Raw genomic sequence first — 19,862 nt, 5'->3', positions numbered from 1 at the left:
AAGTTTTTCTTAGCATACAAAGCACAAGTGCATTCAAAGAGAAGATTCCAGCTGCTCCCTTGGCTCCAAGTCTCATAAAGATGCTTAGGGCTGCCCTGGCCAGTTTGGCTTAGTAGTTAGAGTGTTGGCCTGTGGACTCTTGGGTCACAGGTTCAATTCCAAGTCAAGGGCGTGTACCTGGGTTGCAGGTTAGACCCCTGGCCCTGGTCATGGTCATGGAGGAGGCAACCAATCCATGTGTCTCTTTCACATCAATGTCTCTCTCTCTCCCTCCCTCCCTTCCACTTTATCTACAAATCAATAGAAAAAATATCCTCTGTTGAGGACTAATAACAACAAAAAATTGCTTAGAGCTTAGGAGAAAGAAAGCAAAGATGCAGGCCTGTAGAAAATAGGCATGGTTGTGCTCCAGAGAGAGAGAGAGCATGTACACTGGGTCCTTTGTCTTAAGGGTTTTTATCTGTTTTCTAGAGGCAAGAATTTTAGGGAAAGTCTCAGGGGAGGATCTCAATAAAATATTCATCAGCTTTCCAGCTGTGTCCTTTAAATGCTGATTCATAGAAACGAGCTAATAAGGTCAGGGTCAGGGTCCACCCTGATTGGTCTGTGCTAGGGTAGGGGGCTATTGGTCACTGCATGCAGTCCTGATGACAATCACAGCATCACTTTGTCTGGCTTTGGTACTTTTCTGGGCCTGGAGCTGAAATACCACTGAGGCCTAGATGTTCTCTCTAGTTTAATCAAAACTCTGTCTCTGTGGTCAACAGGCCTGAGACTTTGCTCCTAAGATTGTTTGTTGATCATCACCTCATTATCTTGAAGGCCTCGTGCTTCCTGGAGTGATCGTGCAAGGGAAGAGGAGGTGGGAGAGTCAGAGTGTTGGAGGAGGCCAGTTTGAATCAGCTCTCTGTCTGTTTCCCTGTTCTATTTGCCAGGGAATTTTCCTGGTTTCTTACTACCCTGCCTCAAAACTGCAAGCTCAGAATCAAGACCTTGATTCATTTATGTTTAAAACCACCATTCGTTTGGGAGGTAGAGAGCATGTTCTAACATGATTCGGTACAGAAATAATTCTAAGCATTGTTCGAATGTCCCTTAATAAATATGTGCCCCTTGCAAGCAACTACCCATGAGGTTTCCTCATCCTGAGTATTATCTTCTTCCAGATCCATTTCAGACCAGAACATGTCCCACGAAAAGGTTTGTAATAATCAACAAATCAAACATTGGGAATGTCTTCAGTTTCCAAACAACTGACCACAGAGTAGATGACGTAGCTAAAATTCAAGCCAGAATGAACCAGATGTTTTCAAAGCCATGCATTTTTAACAGAGAAAGAAGTGTGCGTGACAACATAGACCCATTCATCAACAAACATGTATTGACAATGTCCTGTACATCCGGGATATTCTAATAACTAGAATAGGACAGTGGGTAAAATAATAAATCTCTGCCTTCATGAAGTTTCCACGCCTACAGGAGAATAAACAGTAAACACATCAACCATGCTACCTATCACATGAGATGCTGTATCCCCCATAGAACACAAGCATCGACATTGCAGACGGACAGACAGAAAGATGGTGGAACTCGGCTCCGCCGTGTTACAGCTCTGTATTGTAGAGCTAATTCTCAACATCACCATGCACTAGGGTCTCCACCTGTAAAATGGGGATGACAAAGGTCTCTCCTAGTGCTGTTATGAGGATCAAGTGAGTGGATCCAGGTAAAGCTCTTAGGACAGTGCACAGAAGAGAATGCCCCAGAAACGCTTGCTCTCGTTACTAGCAATGCCATTTATCAGGTTTATAGCAGAGGGATGAGGGCACAGGAAGCAGTTCGACGACAGTGGGGAAGAGTGTGCAGCTGTTTGATGGAGGGTGGTCAGAAAAGGCCTCTGACTAGACGGCACTGAGGCAGAAACCTGCAAAGAATCATGAAAGAAAACATGCTGACATGGAAGAGGGACATGTTCAGGCGCGCAGCCCAGCATGTGTGAAGGCTGCAGTCCCTGGTAAGGAGCCTGGCTTTCACGAATATGACATGACCTAACGTATTTTATGTATTTATTTATTTTTAATTTTTTAAATTAATTTATTTTTGTTACAGATGTTTCTCCTTTTCCCCCCATCGATACCCTCCTCCCAATCCCCCCACCCCCGCCCTCCCCACCCCCAGCATTATTGTCTATGTCCATGGTTACACAGACATACATATAAGTTTTATGGTTTATCTCTTCCCTCTCCCCCTCCCCCCTCTTCTGGACCTAGCATATTTTAAACAAATCAGCCCTGGCCAAGTGGCTCAGTTGGTTAGAGTGTCATCTGGTATGCCAAGGTTGTGAGTTGATTCCTGGTCAGGGATCATACAAGCAACCAATGATGGATAAATAAGTGGAAGAACAAATGGCTGTTTCGTCCTCTCTGTCTCTCTCTCTCTCTGTGTCTTTTCCTCTCCCTCTTTAAAAATTAATAATTAAAAAATATTAAAAAAACCACACAGACTGTTCTAAGGAAATAAGCTCTTAGGGGTCAAAAGAGAAAGGCCTGTGAGGAGGCCTTGCAATAATGTGGGAGGGAGAATGAGGGATTGGGCCAGGGGGGTGCCAATGATGATACAAAAAAGGAAAGAGAAGGCTGTAGTCTAAACACATGTTGTAGGTAGATCGGATGCGATTTTTTGACAGATAAGATATGGGTTGTAAAAAAGAAGTCAAGTCTCTCCAAGGCTTTTTTTTCCTGAAAAACTATAAAAATAAAATTCCCATTTACCAAGAAAAAAGACTGTGGAGGGACAATGTTCCAGGCCTCCAAAAACGATGTTAGCAATGAGAACACCACATCTCAGATCAGCAAAGTCATGGATGGAAAAGGGGAAGTAAAGATATATCATTGATGTACGTGCAAGTTCATGGAAGTTTTGGAGGTTAAGACAAGGACTGAATTTTGTAGGAGATTAGAAACTCTTTCCTTCCTTCCTTCCTTCCTTCCTTCCTTCCTTCCTTCCTTCCTTCCTCCCTTCCTCCCTTCCTCCCTGCCGCCCTCCCTCCCTCCCTCCTTCCTTCATTCCTTCCTTCCTTCCTTCCTTCCTTCCTTCCTTCCTTCCTTCCTTCCTTCCTCCTTCCCTGTTTTTCCTTCAATAGAGAATGATCTTTGTTAACTTTTTCTCAGAACTCTGTAGGTTGAATACTTTAAACTTATTGCAAAATCCAGCATGACTTTCATCTGAAGTGAAATTTGCCACTTGAGCAAAACAGTAGCTATTATAAAACTGAGGCTTTGTGAGAAGTCTCCTGGGTTTCTTCACTCTCCTCTGGCCAGAGTGCAGGACACACAGCTGGAGCCCCTGTCCACCACCACGTGTATCTGTTCCCCACATGGAGCATCCGTTGCTTCTGGTTCTTCAGAGTGTCACAGACGGCACCCTAAAATTTGTGAAGTGTGCTGGTTCCAGTTTCCCAATAAGCTATGTGTTCAGAAATACATTATCCTTGAGTTTCTGGAAATATTTCATTCAACTTTTATTTTAAATAAATTCCAAACATTTCAGTAAAACTTCTTTTCATGTAAATATAAATAACCACGTTTCCTTGTGGCTTTCTCAGTAGAAGCATCTTTAAAAGCGATTGCTAACACTCACAGAGACATAATTATTAAAATACAAAGTCATTTTTTAAAAAGTTAAAACTGGTTCATCACCAACTAAGAAAGGAAAGGATATAATTGACTGCAATGTTTTTAGAAAAAAGTGTATCTTTGCTGGTTACATATTTTAAGGAAAAATAACCTTAGAAATATGGGCATAAAGCTTTGTAAAAGTATTGATATTAATAAAAAGGTAATAATAATAATAAATAGTACCATTTTACAAGTTCATATAAATGTGGAGTGAAATAAAATCTTGAGTATTGCAGTTAATTATTGTGTGGAAGAAATCTAGATTCCTGATAGCTTTTAGAAACTTCAATTTACAATGATCATAGTGCTGTATATTTTAATTTAGATGTGTCATTTTTTTCCTCTACTGCCTTTTATTTTTTACAAAGCTTTTGCTTTCTCTCAGATATCATACTTTCTCTTTGACCTTTTTAGTGCAAATAGCTGGAATGATTATATGACAGAAATATATAACTATCAATACATTTATTTAAAAATTAGAGGTAAAGTTAATTACTAAAATACAGATCCAGGATATATGTAATGATGTTGCACATCAAATATAATTGCACCAATGAAGTTACAAAAAAAATAAAATAAAAACCACAAAAGAACATGCTTTTAGCTTGGACAGGGTCTTAATATTAAGCCAGTTAAATAGTTACCGAGATTCAAATCCCTCTCCCACCCACATACCAGGCCAAGCAAAAAGCTCTCCCATTAGGAAGAATTAGAGATATAACACGATGCCACTTGCCGATGGAGCCATTCCTGAGACAATATAGCACTGGTTATAGAACATAAGAAAGGAGAAACACAATTTAGAAAAACCATGAGTAGAACCAGTAATGACAATCACAGATTCAGCTATTCATAATGAATCCCAGAGGATCAGAACATGGAGCCTTTTGATTTATTTGTTGTCTAGTGAACCAAATTCAAATAACTGCAAGGATGTTTCAGTGAATTATTTCATGAAATAACAACAGAGATTAGATGGACAATGATACATGTATGATGAGTTTGGAAACACAGGACAATGATACCAGGAGGTCATTTTGCAGTAAAAAGAGGAAACAGATCTCAGCCCTGCTGAACATTTACCATGCATGTGTTCATATAAAACAGACACACACACATATTTCTATTTGTCTCATCACTGGGGATATGAGAATAAAAAAATGGATCAGTGAACTTCCTATTGAAACTCTGGATTGGGGGTTAGGGATCATGGGAAAGATATGAGCATTTTTCTCAGCTGAGGATAGAATGGGGTTGCTTGTTTCTCTTACTTCCTACAAAAAAAAAAAAAAAAAAATCAAGCCCGGGATAGACTCTTGCCACAATGGAGTGGCTGTAATACATTCTAAATGGCAGGTCGTGTGACCAGGCCACTCTGTGACCTGGGACAGAGGTGCCACTGTTCCCAATCTGGGCGCCAGGGCAGAGGTGAAGCAGCTCAAACTGAGCCGAGTTGCCTTTCAGAGATGTGCACGGGGTGAGGCAAGGAGCACGCGGCAGAAGCAGGACCATGGACAGTCCCTGAGGGATGCAGGGCTGATTTTCCGTAGTTGAGAAGAAAGTCTTCTGTGAGTAAAACCTCCAGACTGCTGGGCTTGCCTGGAAGCAACGGGAGGGGTCCAGAATGAATCACCCCAAGAGGTGTCTCTGTGGTGGGCAGACTGTTTTGAGCTAAAGGCAACTTTAGCATCAGGCTCAGGAGAAACCTCTGTTCCCCGCCTTAGCGACCTGCGATAATTTGAATAGAGGCCTTGCCCATGAGAGATTATCAGAGATAAGGTCTATAGGGCAGGGCAGCTTTCTATTTACCAAAGGTCTGCTCCTCTTATCATCCTGCCAAGACCCCTTGAAACCCCAAAGGTGCATTAGCATATCCCTAGTTCAGAATATCTTATATACCTCAACCCCCGCTTTCTCATGCATATGCATATATTAAACTTTGTTATTTGTTTTCAATATGTTTTTATTGATTGTTTAGAGAGAGAGGAAGGGAGAGAGAGATAGAAACATTGATCGGCTGCCTCCTGCACACCCCCTACTGGGGATGGAGCCCACAACCCAGCCATGTGCACTGACTGGGTATCGAACTGGGACCTCTCAGTCTATGGGACGACACCCAATCCACTGAGCCACACTGACCGGGCTAAATTTGATTAGTTTCTTTTGCTAATCTGTCTCATGTCCATTTGATGATCAGCTCATCCAGAAGAGCTTTGAGGGTAGAAGAAAGCTTGTTCCTCCACACACAAGTGATGAGCATTACCTGTGCAGAGAGATCACTCCACTCTGAATTACTTGGGCAGAGGAAGAAACAAGGATGCCCCCATTCAACAAGAGGCAGCAGGTCATGAAGAGGGGCCAGCAGAGAAAGTTCTTGAAAGCTAAGCCCTTGGAGGCAGAGAATTCGTTGAGAAGAAATTCTGAAGGAGGAAGCATGGAGCAGCTATAAAAGTGAGAAGTACAAAAATGAGACTAAATTTACAGAAAGAGAGGAAAATGAAGAAGAAGAAGAAGAAGGAGGAGGAGGAGGAGGAGGAGGAGGAGGAGGAGGAGAAAAGAAAGAAAGGAAGGAAGGAAGGAAGGAAGGAAGGAAGGAAGGAAGGAAGGAAGGAAGGAAGAGAAGATGAAGGAGGAGGAAAAGGAGGAGAGGAGGAAGGGGAGCGGAGAAGAGAGAATGTTTCAACAGAAGGAGCTGAGTTGCCTTGAAGGGACATATTTCAGTACCTCTCCGACCTCCAATCCTACCAGTGAGAGGTGGGGCTTCTGTCGAAATGCAATCTGTTCAGAAAAGCAAAAAAAGTAGCATTTTTGGCACACTTGATTGGTGATGGGTAGACTTCAACAACCCCCTGCATGTAGCAAGCTTTCTTTTGGAAAATTGAAGTCAATTGAAAAATAAATTTGGACATACTCTTATATTTTGCAAAACTAACAGTTGCCCGTTGTTCTATCTAGATAGTTCAGAGATAGCTTAGTATTTTACCCAATATAAGTTTCTTCCATCTTTGCTCCATAACTATGTTCTGGGTCAACAGCTGTCATTTCAGTCTTTGGCAGTGGAGTTGTTACTGAAAATGGACTTTCAATGAGTCATATTACCTCATCCAGGTAGATTATAGGGCTTCGAACACGTGATGCTACCTTTCCTAGCGAGCACTGTAGGTCCCAAAATAACATTCATTTTGTTCCCTCATAAGAGAGTGCACTGGGTTTTCCTGTACAGTTACTTTTCGCACTGTTTAGTTAGATCACCCTAGTTTTTTCTGGTACTTATAGAGCTATTATTGTATACTGCAAAATTTACTTCCAGTCTATTTACAATGATCTGAAATTATTAAGGTTCTGATAGCTATGAACTTTAATTTGCTATGTTTTCCCTTCCTCAGATTTTATACAAAATTTTACAAATTATTTTTTCTCTAAAATTTCCAGAGTTAAGGGAAATAGATCAGAATGGAGAATGGAAAGAGTTTCTAAATGTGCTCACGCAGTCACGTAACACACCTTTTCTGTTTGCTTGTTTTACTATAAGGCTCTTCCAGACAGGAAAACCTTTCGCGACCTTCAGCTTCCCTGAAGTCGGGTCCTAGAGGCTTGACTCTACTACCCGCAGGATAATAAAATACTTGCCTAAGTTATGAATCATATTTATAATCTCCTACCTAAATATATATCGATAAGTCAATATGACACAGATAAACTTTGGCTAAGCCAATAACTTAAGAGACTAGTTAGAATGTTCTATAACTGCGACACTAAACTTAGGCGTTGTGTTAGTTGACCTCAAACCATTCTATGCTTGGCTTTCAGGCCCAGCAGGAGGCCCGAGAACAGGTCCCTCTCTGCCCGGGAAGACCAGCCCTTTGAATGTCGATACAATGACTGTGGAGGCACCTTCAGAAGATCGCTTCAAAGTAAAATGCCTCAGTGTGTCCATGTGTCTATTGGTAGAAGTCTCTGGGGATATCGCCTTTTGGATTTTGGATCCTGGGTCCTCCATATACCGAACATATTATAAAGAGATTTTGTTTCTCCAGCCACCATATCATCCTCTAAACTGGTTGAAGCCAGTAGGTGTTTTATTAAAACCAAGTAATTGACACCTGATTCGCATTGAGGCGTAAGTGCTATATTTGAAGTGAGAAAGTGTGGACAGCTTTGGACTATACATTACTTAGAATGGCTTATTGCATGGATAATCTAGACTTTAAATGTCTTTACAACATCCACTTCACGTAATAGAAGAAAACTCCCCGCCTTGGCTTCTCTGGGGGCATTTTTGCTGCCTTCCCCCTCTGCCCACACGAGGGAGACCCAAGCTCTAAGGACACACAGGCTGCAGAATGTCTTGCTCTCCCTTGCTCTGCCGCCAACAATGTGAACTGTATTCTGACCAAGGGGGTGCAAAGCTAGAGACATTTTTCCCTCCTTCACGATGATTTTCCCTGCCCCCCGCCTCCCATGTCAGAAGTGGCTGTCAGATAATGACATACAACGGCTATTGTATTCGCTGTGCAAAGTCCATTCATTTAGAAAACGTAAAATAAAAATGTTTTCATTCCATGTTTATGATGAGAAAAATGCAGCCTTCAGACTAAGAAAATGGATCTGTGTGCCTGAGTGCATGTCCACATTTTTGAGTTCTAGAAATTCAGAGATATCTGTGCTCAAAGACATGCTCAGTTAGGTACCAGCGACGGAGAAGTAAGCATTTTTCTGAGCCTCGGTGCTCCAATCCATTACGGAGCGAGTTGCTCGATGTCAATATTTGGGGTGGTTGTAGTAAGTCATATAACAGGGATGTCTGACTGAGCACTTAGGATGTGCTCAGTGCTGAATATGAAACAAAAAGCAACTTTTAGGAACTTGAAAACTCGAGCTTTGTGCAAGATAGACTGAATTCTGATCCCCTGAACACAACGAAAGCACAGCAGCGACCACGGATGATTTCAGAGGTTTGAGCAAGTGTCGTTGTGAGTTACCTGGGACAGGAAAGTTCGATAACATATTTCAGATCAACCCGTATTTTTTGACAGTTATACTTCATGAAGTCTGTGACTCTACCAACAAGATTCGTAAAAGCTGGGAGCAGGGAGAGTTGAAAAAAGAGATTCATTTTTATGGTTCAGATATATTGGATAACCTTGACCAGAAGGTGTCAAGTAAGGCGGGATTGGCAATCTTAGATGACGCAATTGACGATCCTGTGTAGAGAGCTTGGTTCGGTGCTGAGAACACATCTGAAAGGCAGAGTCTAGTTAAACAGCAGTAAGTGTCCACTGATGTTCTATGCAATGTAAACAATACCTTTTAATACATTTTTGTATGGCTCAGAGGAGTAAGGTTTTATCTTTCAGAATAACTACCACATCTTCATGACATGTAACTACCTCGAGTGGAATTTCTAACAATTAACTAGCCTCTCATAGAACAATTAGAATATGTATTTGGCATCAAAATATATTAAATGGATTTTTAGCATGTGCAAAGATTAGTACATCGAAAGTAAAATAATTTTTTGGTTGACTACCAATTCTAAAAATAAAAACATTTGGCTTTTTTTTCAAGTTAAATTTGATAGTTGGTCAATTATTGGAACGGTTATTAAATGGACTAAAAGGAGAATTTTGGGGAAAAGAAGGGGGATTAAAAAACGCTTACCAGCCCTGGTCAGTCTGGCTTATCAGTTGGAGTGTCAGCCCATGGAGCAGGGAGTCGTGGGTTTGGTTCCCACTAAGGGTACATACCTCGGTTGCAGTTTGTCCCTGGCCCCAGTTGGGGTCGTGTGGGTAGCAACCACTAGATGTGTTTCTCTCACATTGATGTTTCTCTCTCTCTCTCTCTCTTCCTCCCTCTCTCCTTCCCGCTCTATCTCAAAATAAATGCAAGAGTGTCCTCGGGTGAGGATAAAATAAGAAATTAAAAAAAAAAAAAAAGAAAAAAAAACACTTACTACTTTTTTTCAAAAGAATGAGTACAGACATGCTCTTATACACAGAAAATTAAGTAGTAAAAACCTCAAATGTCCACACAATAAAAGAACAGCCTCTTTTTAAAGTGTTTGTTGCTTGTTTGACTATTTCTCTGCTGTGCACCTCCTCCAAATTCAAACAATGCTATTTTAAGTTTGATGATTCTCTTAGCAAAATAAACTGCAAAAAATGCAAACTTCAGTCATCTCTGTTACGGAAGGGAAATTACAATCTCTAGGCATTGGCTTTAAGCACCAGAATGGAATTGATTTAGCATGCCAAACAAGACAGGCCAGCAGGATGGTTGTTCCTCGCCCCACGAAAAGCAGTGTGATTAGTACTAAATGATTAATCAGTTTACATTTTACATAAATCAATTATCTCCCATTAAGGACTCGAGGGTTCTATTGTGAGATCCCCCTGCATGCTGGATCCTACACTCATGTTATTTGGAAAAATCATCTCATTGAAACCCTTAATGCAATTGACATTGCTGACACTAACCTCAATGCTAAGTGGCTTCCACAGACTAATAAGAAAATCTGAAGCCCTGAAGGTTTCTCTGAGTGCAGCCAATTGTGTCATTGTTCCTGGGCAGAAACTTAGGGAAACACATGTCCGTATACAGCCCTAACAAAATGAACATCTTTTATAGATTTTATAAATATATATGATTTAACATATATTAATGATCTATGTTCAGTAATCCTAAAACTACACCTTAGGGAAAATGCAATCTTGGCTCAATTATTTAGCAACAAAACAATAGGGAAATAACAACTGAACAATGAGGACAGCGGGAAACAATTGAAATATGCCTATAGAAACATTGTATCGATACACACATATTCCCTTCCTTTGTCATCTGAGAGGACCGAAAACCAGTGACACCCCCCAAAAAATGAGTATGCCTAGTGATACTTCAAGATATTAACATAATATGTTTCATCTATATCTATATCTATATCTATATCTATATCTATATCTATATCTATCTATCTATAAAACATATAATATATATTACGCAATGTGTATAGAGTAGTGCCCCATAATCTACAGAGAAAACTGGGTTTGGGTATATAGCAACTCTATGAGCTTTTCTGCTATTCTATACCTCTAAAATACATTATAAAATAAAAAGTTTATCTTAAAATGCCACTTATACTAATACCTAAAGATACAATTCACCACGGAATAAAACTAATAACTATATACTCATATTTCACTAAGACTGGTGAAGAAAAGGGGAAATAAAATAAGGACTAAGAAGTAGATGCATAGGAAGATAAAAATTGTAAAAAAGAGGTATTTCTGAAATTATGCAAAATTACAGTTGCATTTTCTTCAAGAAGCCAGTAGATTTATCCTCACATTCATAAGGAAAATTAACACCAAGAAGAGAGGTTGAGCAGGCAAATAGAATAACCTGCTTCCAACATACCTACAGCTGCTTGGATTCTTGATACATGTCAGAAGTAGCATTATAAAGCAGAAAGGAAAATATTAGTCATTTAGTGTATTGGCTCAGATATTTGCCCATCCACATTGTGGGTTGTGGTAAGGGATAATACATAAAAGTTTATCTCTACCTCACACCAAACTAGAAATAAATTTCAGGGAGATCAAGTGCCCAAATGTAAAAATGTGGATATCAAAATTACAAAATAATTTAAAAGGAAATAGGATAATTGCTATGATCACATCCAATAACTGCAACACATGTGAGAAAGGCATTTACTTAGTGGCAAAGAGAAGCAATGAAAACTAACCACCCCCTCAGCTAGAATTTCCTAGACATGCTCTTGTATTGACGTAGAAAAGAGAATATAGCAATGTTTCAAAGAAATGCCTTTCGAGAGTAATGTTTTAAGGTTTTGGTTGGACTTTCAGAATATCGAATTTCTTACACTCTTGGCCAATTGTAAAATATTGTCTTAGTTTCAAAACTACTTTTCTATATTATTGACTTTGTAAAGAGGGCATACTCTGAAAACCACCTCTCCTCAGCCAACTGACTCCCTCTTAGCTCTAACAATAGGGGGTGATGGGGGTGCTGGAACCCAGGGGAAGGGAGGAGAAGGTTTTCTCTTCCTCTTGTCTGCATCCCTCTTGGTGGATTTTTTTTGTTCATTTTTTTTTCTCTCCATCCTGGCACAATCTTTATTATCATTTTTAGTGTGCCAACAATTGGAAACCAGCTTCCTGCCTGCTCCCAGATGGGCCAGCTCCAGGTGCCCCTTCCCTGAGGTCTCAGTCCCCACTCCCAGCCCCTCCCCCCACCTTTACACATCAGTAGTCCCCACACTTCCTGTTCCCTAGCTCCTTCCAGGGGTTTCTACCTGGTTGATATCTTTGTGTTCCATTTTTACCTTTTAAATTATCCTCTATTTAGTCGATGACTCTTTATATTGAATTGTTTCAGTTACAATAATGATGCTTGATTTTTTTGTTTTTGTTTTTGTTTTTTCTTCCTGCAGCTTTAGTGATTCTGGAGGGTTACATTTTAAAGATCAACCGAACTTGGGTTAAGAACACTTTTCTTACATTTTGTTTCTGTTACCTATCTCTAGAAAATTGAAACCACATAGGATACTTGTTGCTTTTTTTTTGCCTTAGCAAGTTAAAGAATGATTGGAAGATGCGGTGGGCTTCTATGGATTGTATACATAAGCAGCTCTTGAGTCTAAGAACATACTTGTCAGTGATCTAAACTGTTCCCCATGTAAACTTTTGTTAAAGGGCAAGGCCACAGACCCAGATATAGGCAGAGAAACAAGTTCAATCTTGGTGCCGATATGACATGACTTGCCGGTGTCTTGATTATCCGGAAGAATTTTGACTGGTTAATTATCACATAGTTGAAGCCATCCAATATATTACTCATATGCTACCCAACACCTTTAAATTGCAAAAAATAAAATAAAAAATAATAAAATAAATAAACATTTTAAATTTAAAAAAAAAGTTTAAAGACTTCTTCTGACGTTATTGTACTGATTCCTTGATATTCCTGTATGGACTATGGTAATGAAATCTGAGTCTGTCAAACCGACTTTGCATTTGGAGAAGTGGCAAATGACATTTCAAGTAGGATTCCGTGTTCATAACACTCTCAAAGGATCCCCTGCACCACCGAAATTAAACTAATAGTGCTGAAAAGGATGTTTACCTTCAAGATCCCTGCGGTACTTTGAAAGATCAATCAACTTGGCACTTCTGAAAATCTAAATTAAATTGATGATGTCTCATTACACTCTCTTTGATGATTATGATTGCAAAGGAGCAGAATATAAATCTTAAGGAAACCATTTCTGAAAGGCTAACTAATAGAAAACATGATAGATCCTGAGTGTAGACATCGTGACTCTTGTTCACCACTGATAGAATAATTAATCATTTTAAATTTTGCTTATTGATATCTGAGGTACACCTGATGACCTTATGAAGTACACCTTTAATTTATTAGATAAATTAAAAATAAGATTGAAAGGAATGCAGTTGCATTTTAAATATAAAAAGTGTATGTCTATTTATAATACAAATGTACTGTTCAATGGGTTATTTTCCAAATAAGTCCAAAATTATTTAACTTTTACATAATAAACTATTAGTATGTATCCACATTGCTTAAATATCAAAGAACAAACAATGCTTCTAAAACTGTATTTTTTTTAACAAAAACAATTATCAACCCATATTACAGTTTAAACAATGAACATTTTATGAATATCACTTAATGTTAATTTATTTTTCTTTAAAATGTTAGTAAGCTCATATTAGGATAATTCCTTCACCTAATATATATATATATTTTTTCAAAGTCCACCCTATATCTTAATGTAAGAGAAATGTCAGTCCTACAATTTGAAGTTCTAATAATTAAAAAATAAGCTAAAATTATAAAGTAAAATTGAATGGTGAGGGCAAAACATTCACTTGTATCTAGTACTCACTGTGCACAGAGTCTGGCAATAACCAGGTAAGACTATATTTAAAAAGGGATTGCATCTAGAATTGCAACAAGAAAATAATACATTTAAAAACTAATCCATTGGAAAATAAGCAGGAACCATTTGAAGAAATATATCTTATTGATAAACACAAGCCACGAGAGACAAATGTGTTATAAGAACGAAAGTACTGTAAGTTCAGAAATATTAAAATCCAAATAGGTTTTTTTCTCAAGGAACTAGTGGAGAAATCAGTGGTTCCTGAAGCAAGCACAGCTTCTCCAACACCCAGGTCCTGCCGTAAGGTAGGCTTGTCTGGAAGCCAGCAGTCTGCAGCTACCCCCAGCACACCCCCACCCCACTCCAGGCTGTTCATTACAGAGAACTGCCAACTGAGACATCAGTCTTTGCACAGAATTGCTGACACCCTAGAGCAGCTGTTGGAAGACTATGGTCTGCATGCCAAATCAAGCCGCCAGGTGTTTTTGTCAAGTTTCCCTGGGACCCAGCTGCACCCTCTGCTCCAGCCGATTGTACTGGGAGCTTGCCCACCACCAGTGCTGAAGGAGGTAACTGTGAGTCACCCACAGGCCCTAGAAGGTGGGTTTCCAGCAAGATTAACAGGTCACATTCCCAACAAGCTCTGCCGGCTGGTCTCTATCTATCTGCTCTAGACTCTTTCTACCGGCTGTTTCTGTCTTTTCTGGAGTTCTCTGGAACTCTTACTAGTCAATCTTCCACGACTCCAATTCCCTGTTTTAATTAATCATTCCTTACATGAAACTTTTCCAGTTCAAATAGGTGTATGCTATCTATTTCCTAGTGGGGCCCTCATTAATGTATCATAAATATCGTTTTTGCTCCTTTTACCTTTATTCTATGTGTGTCTTTTATTTAATTGGGCTGCCTGTACACAGCGTATACTTTCTTCTTTTTAAAAAATAAAAAAACATATTTATTCTAACCATCTGTGCCTTTTAAGTGAGGTGTTTGACCATTTATCTTTAGTGAAATAAATTAATAAATTGGATTCAAGTTTCCCATCTTGCTCTTTTTCTCTTTTCTCTGTGTTCTTGGTTTTCTGTTTTCCTCTTTTCATACCTTCTTTTGGATTAATTGGGGATTTTAGGATTCCTTTGGGCTTACTAATGTTTGATTATTATTTCATATATTTTGTCCAGTTTTGTCAGTTGTTTATAAAGGAAGAAAAATATAGTTCCTACTACTACATCATGGTTAGAAATTTAAGTCCAAAAAAAGGTGTTTATTTTACATTATATTTTTTGTATTTTTCTGGCTTTGTATAAAATTACTTAAGTTTCCTATAAAAGAATAAATGCTCAAAAAACAAAATGATGACAAATGAATGAATAAATGCTAAAATTATAGAAAAAGAAGAATAGTTAGAGACCGGGCTCTCTTAAAATATATAAAAATATATGAGAACCGGATAAAACCACATGTAAGTACATCAGTGAAAAACCAGACTGATGTGTCACTTTATTTAACTGAATATGGAATCCAGAATGAGATGATTATATTCTGACAGTTTTATTTACTGGTGGATGACTCAGCAAAATGAGAATGCTGTAAATCATTTCCAAATATTATATCATAGAGACACTCAAGTGTATATTACAATAAAATCTTTACAAACACACTAATAAAAATAAATGTTCATTGTTAAAATACTTTTAATATTTTCTAGAGTTATTTTTATCAATACAATATAGTTTTAAAATGTATTTAGATTTTATTATTTATTTTTAGTTTATAGTTTTAGGGGCAAATAAAGTAACAATTCAATTTCCAAGTTAAAAGTACTTATATGGGGCTCAAAAAATGCAAAGGTGTGTGTGAGAAAAAATATTCAGTAGTCTCTTGACCATGTGGATAGAGTCCCTAGTAAATGTTTTTAAGTGCAAAGAAAACTTAGACTAGGTTTCAGGCCTTTAGACATCACTTTTTAAAATGATAGGAAGTATTAGAAGTTTGTTCGTAAGAGAGTAAAATACAAATATGAGTGCTCTAAAAAACTTTATCACACAAGCAAACATTTAGAAAAGTACATCATTAGCTAATTGATATATTTAACCAAATGATTTCCATTCTTATTCAGTTGGCTTTCCATTAGTATGAAAATGTGAACTCTTTGAAACTTAATGAGTAGTTTAGAGAAAATGAAGTTACCTTTTTAATCTCAGAGTTAACTGTGAGGCAGAATGGATGTTCTAATTACCTGAGGGGTTGAAATTATTCATGTATGCCAAAGATTTAATTGATCCAGGTGCACGCTATAAGAAGACAAAACCAGTTCTAAAGGAGTCTCTCCGCTGAAGAGCTGATGAAATTATATGTTCACAATAGGGAAAATAATATATATATATATATATATATTAAAAAAAAATAAAAATATATATATATTTTCCCTAATTTTCTCAGTAAAGCTTGATAAATCATATCTGTCTTAAAGTGTTAGTTCCAGAGCCTCAATTTATTGGTATGAACCTAAATATTATATTTTTCTCTTATTTAGATGTGCCCCATAAGAATTAGCAATTTTTTTTTTTCTGGATGGCAGAAAAAAGGCTGGATGGCAAATATTTTAGGCTGTGCATATCTCCAGGGTCTCTGTTGTAGCTAACTACTCAACTTTGAGATAGTGTAGAAGTAGTCACAGACCATACCTAAAAGAATGGCTGGCTGTGTTTCAATAAAACTTTATTAACAAAACAAGGAACTCACCTGCCACCCATAAGTGACAGCCCCCTGGATGAAAACACATGTCTGCTAACATAACTAGGAAGTTTAATGCTTTGCAGTAATCTTATTTTCTATTCATCCACCTCATTGTTTTCGACATCAATAATACAAAGTTCCAATGAAATTTCATTTAATTTCAGTGTATTCAGCATTGAATACACTGAATCTATTCTTGCATGGCTTCTCAGAATAGGAAGTATTCTTTTTTAAAAGAGTAGATATTTGGTAAGATTGTTCTATAATCCTTATAATTTCTAAGCAAATCAGTTTTTCTGAATGCCTTGCATAATTCTGAGCAATAATTTAGAGGATTTAAACATAACCAGTTAGTCATTCTTGAACAAATAATGAATGCCTAAAAGAATTCATGCAACTTCCCAAAATGCTTGATTCCCTAGGAACCTCAATAAAGGCAGCTTAGCTTATTGGGAGACTGAATTTTAAAGGCTTTTTTTTTGTTTTTGTTTTTGTTTTTCATTTTTTGTTCAGGTAGAGTGGGAGGGAGAGAGAGGAACAGAGAGAGAGAGAAACATCGATGTGAAAGGAACACATCGAGTGGCTGCCACCCACACAACCGACCAGGGCCGGGGACAAACTGCAACCGAGGTACGTGCCCTTAGCGGGAACCGAACCCGGGTTTCTCAGGACCGCAGGCCAACACTCTAACCACTGAGCCAAACCGGCCAGGGCGGGAGACTGAATTTTTTAAAAAGCCTGGCAGATGATCAATCTGCACCTGAGAAAGTCCTTGTTACAAAAGTGGGATCATCCGTATTTTCAAAATTGGTGACGTTTAAAATTTTTGGTCCCAAGAAAATCTCACTTTGTTAAAATGTCCAAGAATACAGAAAGAGCCAGTGGAGTTAGGTCCTGCGGAGTTTTGCACAGGGACCCCTCAGCATGGGCTCGGATCCCAAAAGCTAGGTGATGCTGAATGAGACCCTTTATATCTCTGCTGTATTTCCTCATTTGAAAAAAAGAAACGGTGGCTATTCCCTAGAACCGTTCTTGAACTTTGCTGAGTTGATGAATGTGCTTAGAACAGAGCCAGGTGCTGTGTGAGTATAATTTCTATTGTTGTCATTTTTTAATTTATGTTTTCAGGATTTTGAATGCAAGTTAAGTATCCATCAATAACCCCGTATCCATCACTTCAAAGGCACATTTCCAGTGTCTTCCAGAACCTTGACAATATCACTCACCTGTCAAAAAGGTGCTGGCTGGTTTATCGCCCTAGGTGAGCAAGGTCGGCGTTGCCCGTCGGGCACTGTCTTTGGTTTAATGTTTAGTGACTCCGTCTAGTGACTGACAAAGAGCTGTTTTCTTTCTTTTTTTTGGTAATCCTCACCCAAGGATATTTTTCTATTTATCTTCAGATAGAATGGGAGAGAGGGAGAGAGAGAAACATCAATGTGAGAGAGACACATCGACTGGTTGCCTCCCTCACAACCCTAACCAGGGCCAGGACGAACCGAGATATGTGCCCTTGACCGGAATCGAACCCGTGAGTAATTGGTCCGCAAGCCAACGCTCTAACCACTGAGACAAACCAGCCAGGGCAGAGCTGCATTTTCTAACTGCTGTGCTGCCCAGCCCTGGGGAGTCAGCACTGTTGCTTCAGCAGGAATAACACTTTTCTCGAATGAGCATCCGAACATGGCAGTGACCTTCGGACACTGGGCATCGTATCAACTTGCCTTAATGCTAACGCAACAGACAAACGGAGCATTTCAAGCAAACAACTCGAGCTTGCTTCTTAAAGATACACATCATCAAATAGCTTGACGGGCTCTTTTAAAAAATCTGGATTTATTCATTATTTGGATTTCCATTTAGACTGAAAGGCTGAGTTGGGCACTTCTGGGTGTGTTTCCTCTGATTTATTCAACTCGGCGAAATGTGGCAGGAGCCCGTGCACGGGGACATGTCAAGGTCAGAGTCAGTGCTGCTGGAACTGGGTTCTGGCCTCCCCCACGCAACCAGGGCGTAGCTGATAAGCACGGAGAGCAAAGACGTGAGCACGAAGAAACTCTCACTCCAATATTTAGTAGTTTGAGATCATGGGACTGCGGGCTTGGCAGCTGATGAAATGATAGGAGGGAGACTCGATTGTTCTCATTCAAGTCAGAAGAGTATATGAATCACATCTTGGTCTGTTAGAGGCTCAGAGAGGAACATTCGAACAGAATATGAACGGGACCCTTCTTGACTAACTGGATTCGTCGGCCCTTAGGATGAAGCACAAACATGAGCAGATCTCAGCACAGAGCCTGGGGCACCGAGTAGTGGCTCATGTATGTGAGCAAATGATGCCACAGGAAACAGGGGGCCCCATATGGCTGCTCAGAGATTAACTTTTCCATCGCAGCTCATATCTGCTTTTTCAATCGGATGGATGGGGTTAAGACGAGCTCACTGAGAACCGGTGGGATGGAATGGTTCAGGACCCTCCGGGGGATCATCTCACACGGGTTCAAAGCCATACTTGCTCATTATGAATGCATATGATTAGTGGAATGAGTATGCTAATAAGGCTGACCTCAGAGGATTTCGGGGGCACTAAATGAGTTAATTTATGTAAGCAACTGGAGTTTTCTAACATTGATGTGGGACTGAACTTGGGGGGCCCATTTGGAAATCAATCTATTTCTCAGAATGATAAAAACCGTCTAAGTATTTATTCAAAAATTACATGTGGCTTCTAAGTATTCACTCAAGAATAGTAAAACATATTTACAGAAAAAGTACTCTATGCTAGAATGTACCTTTTGCAAACACAAAATAAAAACGTTTAATGTTAGCAGTGTTATTGTTTTTTCCCTCTAAACTGTAGCACCAGGGCTTGTTTTTATTATCTTCCTGTAATCTATTTTTAGAAAATTGGTTTTAGAAATTTTTTTAGTGTGTGCAATAATATCCACGGCATTTGTCTAATTGTCATCTGACTTTATCTCTGGAGATGCGGGAAGCATATTGGAGATGGCCGGCATCTGTCAATAGTTGGGCACTCATTACGCTGTTCAAGAATGCTGTTCTCGCCCTAGCCGGTTTGGCTCAGCGGTTAGAGCGTCGGCCTGCGGTCCAGAGAGACCCGGGTTCGGTTCCCGCTAAGGGCATGTGCCTCGGTTGCAGTTTGTCCCCGGCCCTGGTCGGTTGTACGGGTGGCAGCCACTCGATGTGTTCCTTTCACGTCGATGTTTCTCTCTCTCTCTCTCTGTTCCTCTCTCTCCCTCCCACTCTACCTGAACAAAAAATAGAAAAATGTCCTCCGGTGAGGATAAAAAAAAAAAAAGAAAAGACTGCTGTGCTCATTCGCTTTCCACATTGATAAATTTCTCAGAGCTCTCTAGACAGACAAGTCCATTACCCTCTTAAAAAAGAAACCCATGAAGTACTGTTATTTCAATTGAAGAAATAGAGAAAAATTTCAATTCAAAGAAGCTCAGTACCTCGCCCGTTATACAGTTACCAAGTTCAGCACATTTAATATGGGTAGGATA

The sequence above is a fragment of the Molossus molossus genome, unplaced genomic scaffold (genome assembly GCF_014108415.1).
Source record: "Molossus molossus isolate mMolMol1 unplaced genomic scaffold, mMolMol1.p scaffold_m16_p_23, whole genome shotgun sequence".
Lineage (NCBI taxonomy): Eukaryota > Metazoa > Chordata > Mammalia > Chiroptera > Molossidae > Molossus > Molossus molossus.
The sequence above is the reverse complement of the archived record's forward strand: the minus strand, read 5'-3'. Positions refer to the sequence as shown.